Consider the following 7908-nt stretch of genomic DNA (forward strand, 5'->3'; position numbering starts at 1 on the left):
TGGCAGTCTTACACATGGACGTGGGATGGGTTTGGAGTACTGTTCTACAGAAGTCGGGTAGGCACTGGCTTACACGTGGGGTGGGGGGGGGGGGATTTCAAGGCATCTTTTACTTAACAACAAACAGTTGTTTCACCTACTGAAGGCCGATGTAACAGCCAACAATTGTTTCACTTACTGAAGGCCGATGTAACAGCCAACAGTTTCACTTACTGAAGGCCGATGTAACAACCGACAATGTTTCACTTAAGGATGATTGATGACACGGGCGTGGCGGGTTTATCATCCTGTTTAAAGAGATGTACACGAATCTGTTACAGAATTGTCAGAACATTCTGGAAATGTGCTATTTTTAGTAGACATTCCAGAGTATGACTCTTAACCCTAGCAGTATTAAGGCACCACCCACGGGCAGTATGTTGACACCCCCTAACATATGGTTGACGCCACCTCACCCCCATTAGTAAGCTTAGGCCGCCCCACCCCCCTCCCCACCCCCACGACATATCTCGTGGCTCCAGCTTGCTGGACCTGCCTGTACCCCCCCCACCCCCTCCTCCTTGCCTGTATCCCCCCCCCCACACCCTCCCCCTCTTTGCCTGATGGTTGCCTGACAGTTAAAGAAGCGGTGGGGTGGGGGCGGGTGGAGGAATGTGTTGACTGTTTAATCCTCCTGGCCGATTTTTTTCTGAACTTTTTTTGTGTTTCGAGTCACATCTTTGGGGTATCTGTTTCTTGTTATTTTTTTTTCTCGGACTTATTTTGTTCTATAGCAGTAGCGTAGCGAGGGGGGGGGGGGGGGGGGAGGCGGGGGGGGGGGGGGGGGGGACGACATATGTCCCCGGGCGCCGACCTTAGGGGGCGCCAAAATGGGTTGGAAAAATAAATTGAAAGGTTGAGGGGGGTGCAAATCGAAAGTTTGAGCGGGTCGGGGGTGCAAATCGAAATCTTGAAGGGGTGCAAATCTAAAATTTGAGGGGGAGGGGGTGCAAATCGAAAAGTTTGTCCCCGGGCGCCAGGAAGGGTCGCTACGCCTCTGTTCTATAGGCCTAATATTAACAAAACTGCACACAATAGAAAACATGTAGTGGTACTGGTTGCCATTTAGGCCAATTCTATGAAACAGCAATTAAAATTGTCAGTAATTTATTTGGAAATAAGAAAATAATAAAGTCTAAGTCGCTCGAAAATGTCGCACTCAAATCAAAAGGACCAATCGCTGCATATTCGTTTGGCCGTAATCGTTCAAGCTGGTTTAGTATCGATCCTACCTCTGTGTAATCGTGTATGTATAGTTCATAGCTGAGTAGCAAATTCTAAAAATATATTTACTTATGCCTCTATGTGAACTAGATATCGGTGACCGACATATGTGCTGCTGAGTGTGTAGTGTGTAGTTCTGCATCAAAGGGGAAAAAATCGTTTAAAAAAGGTGGACTACAATAGACCCACACCGCCATCTTGCCCTGTGTTGTTCGACGATGCGTGAAATTCCACGAGGGCTATCTGATCTGGTCAGCAGAGGGCAGAGGTCAATCGCTGGACACGGCCCAGTTATGCTTGGCATCCACTAACAACGGAGGTGGCATCCCGGTCTTGTGGTGTGTGGCACGTAGTGGAGAAACTAACAAAAGTCCTGGCTAGTTGGGCCAGAAGTGGCTGCTTGCTTGTGTGGCATTCCGGTGACTTAGGGGACTAAAAGAAACGGAAATTATTTGTAGCATTTTTGGTAACTTAGGAGGATAAAAGTAACGCGGTATTTTGTAGCATTCTGGTAACTCAGAGGGCTAAAAGTAACGGAATTTTTTTGTAGCATTTTAGTAACTTGGTGGGCTAAAAGTAGCGGGGTATTTTGTAGCATTCTGGTAACTTGGGAGGCTAAAAGTAACGGAAATTTTTTGTAGCATTTTGTAACTTGGGGGTTAAAAGTAGCGGGGTATTTTGTAGCATTCTGGTAACTTGTGGAGGGGGTAGGGGGCTAAAAGTAGTGGGGTATTTTGTAGCATTCTGGTGACTTGGGGGGCTAAAAGAAACGGGGTATTTTTTGTAGCTTTTTGGTAACTTAGGGGGGCTAAAAGGAAAGGGGTATTTTTGTAGCATTTTGGTAACTTTGGGGGCTAAAAGTAACGGGGTATTTTTTGTAATTGTTTGCACAAATTACGGAACAAATTTAAGAGGCTTTTTTTTCTTGTGTGTGTGTGTGTTGTTGTTTTTTTTTTTTTTGTTGTTTTTTTTTTTTTAGTATCCCGGCACCGGATGGGGAAAAAATAAAATAAAATATTTAAAGCAGCTTAAAAATAATTTTTTACTGCTGGCACGTTTCTATTCAGCCGAAAAATAACGAAATTATAAACACAATATGGATGTATTTCCGAAAGACACAACCTATCAAGATTTCCAGATGATTTTTCTGACCTTACACATGAGCTAAATCAGGAAAATATAAATAGACATAATTAAAACCTTCAACGATAAATTAAATGTTTTATTTGTACAGACTTTCAAAAAAAAATTTTGCTTTTGATATATTTTTATTGATGTTATCTCCGAAAACATTTATCTTGTTTATTATTTAACTAATTATCTTTTAATTAATTAAATGCTGTTTATTTCTTCTTTCTTCTTATTTTAGTGTTGGAAGGGATCCCCCTCCAACTCAATTTAGGATACGTGTCAACTGGTTATGCGCCATTGAGGCCATTGACTTCGATTTGAGCATGCTTTTCTTTTTGGATTTGCTTCCATAGCCTTTGTCCAACCAAGAACAAATTACAAGGCAGCAGTTGTTTGATTTTGGAGTTGTCTATCTTAAAAGAGTTGCTGTCCCCAGCTAACGAGCCTCATCTGCCCGAGGGTTCGACCTCGAGACTTTTCGGTTTAGCAACCACGACTCGACCACGCCAACCCCTAACGTTGTTTTTAACTGTGTGGCTTCTGTCGTTTAGTTTGCACATTTTGAGTTGCAGCTTGTTATGCAGGTAGTGAGGTGTTCGACAAGAAGTCTCGTCCCAACTTTTCTTGTTGTTTGAACCCCACCATGTGTTCGAAGACCCCGGGACGTGTAACGTTTCTATTACGCAACTGTGTATACCTTAACACATTTGGTGTGTAGCTTGATGATCACTATGTCACGAGGGTGTTACTGGTTGTATGGGGTTGGTGAGGTGGTAAGGGGTTGGTGTGGTAGTGAGGGGATGGAGTGGTTCTGATGGGTTGGTGTGGTAGTGAGGGGTTGGTGTGGTAGTGAGGGGTTGGTGTGGTAGTGAGGGGTTGGTGTGGTAGTGAGGGGTTGGTGTGGTAGTGAGGGGGTGGAGTGGTTCTGACGGGTTGGTGTGGTTCGTTGTAATGGGTTGTGGCTGTGGTTAGGGGTTTGTGTAGTTGTAAGTGTTTCGTCTGTTTGGTTGTAAGGGTTGATGTTGTTGTAAGGTTTTGGATTGGTTGCTTAAGTTGAAAGGCGATAATCTGGTTTGTTATACAGTCTTAAATTGGACCTTAAATTTCAGCACTATATTTTTTCTATTTTTTTTTTTTGCGGGTTCCATTTTGAAATGTTGACTTTCACCAAACCGGAAATGGTTGTAGAAAAAAATGCCAGATTTATCTGCCCAGTGGGATCTTGGCTGTGAGCGATGAAATTCTATCTGACTGAACACACGTGCTGGCTTCTGCTCAGAGATCTGCTGCAGGCCCGGCAAATCTCTTCAGACCATCACATTAACACCAAGTGGCTTGTTGTTCCTTAACTTGTTTTATAAACGGCTGAGGTTTTTTTTTTTCTTTAAAATCTTATGACCAGTTCTTGAGAGGGAAGTGAAAGTGGGGGGTGGGGTGGTAATGGTTGGGGGAGGGGTTTTAGGAGGAAAGCAATTTAACACGTGAAAAAAATGCAGACCAGAGTTTTTCAAAAATAAATCTCTGCTGCTCACTATATTCTACAGCGCATGCGCATCAGTGCAGATAGAGAACATCCGCTTCCGAAAACTAACGCGGTTAACTATGCCAATCAAGGATAAAATTAAGGGGAGGGAATCGTGCCGTCGGACTGGTGTATATTTCACCTGAGGGCGCTGTATGTCGGCCTTGTCCAAACCATTTCCAGCCTGCATTCTGGGTAAAAAAAAAATCCCAGCCGTTATCGGGTTAATCGCCGAATTAATGATGCTCCTACAGGCGACTTTCAGCCTTTGCGGTCCATCCGAGTGAGATAAGGTAAATGACTTACCAGCGGATGGCCAACATGTACTCTACGGGCAACTGAGGACTTCATTTTTCCACCACATGTTTTCTTCTCATCTTTGTTTGACTTGAAAAAAAAATGTTCCACCCAAGATTAACTTAGCGCTTCAGACTCAATTAACGTACCCGTTAATCGTTTTAAATTGGTGTATGTGTGTTCCATTGTTACACATTCACAGCACCGTACACCCAACGAGATGCTGGTAAAAAAATATGTATTGAATGCCCTTACTAAAATTGTATAAACAACCCACGATTTTCGTTATAGTTATTTAACTAGTGGTACATTGTTTTATATTTAAAGAAAGTCGTTTTATGTTTATTATTATTTTTTTAGTGCATACCTTAAAGATGTTAATGTTCTAAACGTTTCTTTTAATATGTTAAAAAACTTTTACTTTAATTGCGTAATGGGTGGGAAGGGGGGAATTTTCTATGCTAAATTTATTTAAACAGCGCTACCCTGCCTTAAAAAAATAAACAAGGTTAATTCGCAATTTTTTCTAATTCTTTAATCATTTTGTTTTTTTTACTAAACGTTTGTCAACATGAAGGGGCGAAAACTCTAAACTCCTGTTCAAAGCTCAAACATTTAAAGACAAAAAATGTTCCCCAACAGTAGACACGGGCAGACGTGGACATGACCCCCTCCCTCCCCCTCGGCATGACGTCTCGTCTGCTAAAGTCCCCATGTCTGGAATCTCCATACAGCTCCAGAACCTGGAACCAGAAACTGCTGCAGCTAATTGCTGCGAGAACCTGGGGAACATTTGATGCCATTTTTTTTCTAGCTACAGCTACATCTTTTAGAGCGAAACGCTGCTGTCTGCGTTTGGCATTATCTCAGTGGGACAGCAGGATAAGTGAGCAAGATACTCAACTATCTTGGATAGGTTGGCAAGATACTGAACTCACTATCTGGGATAATGGGCAAGATACGCGACTCACCATCTGGGATAATGGGCAAGATACTCAACCCACTATCTGGGATTATGGGCAAGATACTCAACTCATTATCTGTGATTATGGGCAAGATACTCAACTCAATATCTGGGATTATGGGCAAGATACTCAACTCAATATCTGGGATTATGGGCAAGATACTCAACTCATTATCTGTGATTATGGGCAAGATACTCAACTCATTATCTGTGATTATGGGCAAGATACTCAACTCAATATCTGGGATTATGGGCAAGATACTCAACTCATTATCTGTGATTATGGGCAAGATACTCAACTCAATATCTGGGATTATGTGCAAGATACTCAACTAACTATATGTGATGGGTGGGCAAGATACTCAACTAACTATCTGTGATAAGTGAGCAAGATACTCGATCCACTATCTGGAATAATGGGCAAGATACTCGATTCACTATCTGGGATAAGTGGGAATGTTACTTGACTTACAAGCTGGTATAAATGGGCTAGATACTGGACAAATATGCAATGACAAAAGACAGTTCCGTGCTTATTTTCTGTATTTAGAAAACTAAATATTAAGAAATTAATCTGTTGTTTAAATTAGGGATTATTTTTTTTTATCTTTTGTTAATCTTGTTTTATTTTCCGTGTCTTCGTCCTCCCGTGACCTTGCTGAGTCAAGGTCGCTTTGAACCACCCCTCTCCCACCTCCTCCCTTCATTAACCCTCTGACACCAGAGACTATAAAACGATAAGACAAGATAACAGGTCATCACATACTAGCCCCCCCACCCAAAAACCTGACCCGCCCCCCTACACGGGCTGTATGGCTGGTGTATCAGTGACCTCCGAACTAAAGTATCTTTTGATGTCCTACTGCTGTTTGTAGTTACACACCATTGTTAAAATATAACTTTACTTTTTTGTCCGTGTAGGAGCTAGATTTTTACCAGATTAGAACACAGTTCTGATTGTTTAAGCTCAATATGTACATGGTTTAGCTCTCTTTATAGACATGCGTTTAACATCTATGTGTACATGTTTCGACTTTGTGTACATGTTTTCGCAGTGGTTCTGTATTTTGGTCGCTGTGTGTACAAGACTTTGGTCTATATGTGTACGTGCGTACATGGTCCAGCAAGAAAATTTAGCCTTGTGTTTGGATACTACAAAAACAACACTGTATGGAAAGTCAACGGTTGTCTTGAGCTGATTAAATTCACATCAGCAAACTGGGGTTTACATTATTACTGGGCCAGAGATATATTTCTTTCGCTTTCTAACCCTCCTCTTACTTAAACTATTAAAACGTCCTCAATTTACTTTTTAAAACCTACATAGTATATTTATATATATATATATATATATATATATATATATATATATATATATATATATATATATATATATATATATATATATATATATATATATATATATATATATATATACATACATATATATATAACGTATTATTAGATTTATATTATACGTTTGAATTTCCGATGTATTTGCTGTAGACTCAGCCTCTATAAAAAGAGGCCAGCCCCTTCAACTTAGTGTATAGAAAGTGTGCCCCCATACCCCCACTGCCACCGCCACTGTTCTACATCAATGTCTTGTGTTTTAATATTTGACTATATTGTAAAAAAAAAAAACTTTTCTAATTCTTGTTTTTGACCCTGAACGAACTATTTACAACCCAGCGTGGAAACATTATACATTCCACCCTCTCCCCTCCCGCTAAGACCCCCTCCGCTTTCCCCCCTCCCCTCACCATTATATTCGTGCCTCTGGTTGTCTTATCTTTATTTCCTCATTCCCCTAACCCCCACCCCGTAGAGCTGAGCAGTGAGGGCGCCCCCCCCCCCCCCCCCTCGACATTTGCGCACTATCTCCCCGACCCCGTCATCTTTAATTTCCTTGTTTTCTCCAACTTTTTTTTTCTCCCTCCCCCTCCCTCCCCCCCCCCCCCCCCCAGACTAACACATCCACCTTCATTGGTCGGCTACCCGACACCGCCGCGTTATACGAAATTCATAAAACACGTCACTTCCGGTGTTCGCACCGTGCCGCACCGACCCGGTGAGCTAAAAAACACAAACACCTCCCAACTCTTGGTGCGCAGATGAACTTCAACATGTGCTGTATTCGATGTATTGAGTTCTGGCATTGTCTTTCAACATCTGCTGGTTCTTGAACAATAAACCAGACAGGACGGTATCGCATCAAAGCTTATCTTTTCTTTCGGTATCGATACTAAAACCAGAGGTATATTCAGGATTAGGGTCGACGCACAGGTTAGGGTTACGGTAGCGATACTAGGAAAACAATTGCATCCAGAATATTTTGGAATGGAGTAAACGATTGAGAAATGGAGATGGGGTGCAAAATGTCTTCTTGAAATGGCTTCTGTGCCCGCGTTTCAGAAATATTTTCTTTAACCCTTAAACGTAATCGTGTTAAGTCTCCTCGTGGTTAAGAATTAGACCAAAAAATTGAATTAGAAAAAAATGCAGGTATTCCAATAGTGTACCAAATGTCAAGGTAATACACCTTGTTCGTGTGGGCCTACCAGGTATCAGACCACACAAAAATAGGTTAAAATAACAGCAAATTCATCCAATTTTTGTTGTTGTTTTATTAATTCGGAAACATTAACAGTATGTCAACACTAGGCAACAAATACCCTAGCTACGCCACACAGCTATTCTTTGTATGTAGAACAATGGCATAGATGTATTC

Source organism: Physella acuta, unplaced genomic scaffold, assembly GCF_028476545.2.
Source record: "Physella acuta isolate Inbredline_101_S28 unplaced genomic scaffold, ASM2847654v3 ptg000216l, whole genome shotgun sequence".
Taxonomy (NCBI): Eukaryota; Metazoa; Mollusca; class Gastropoda; family Physidae; genus Physella; species Physella acuta.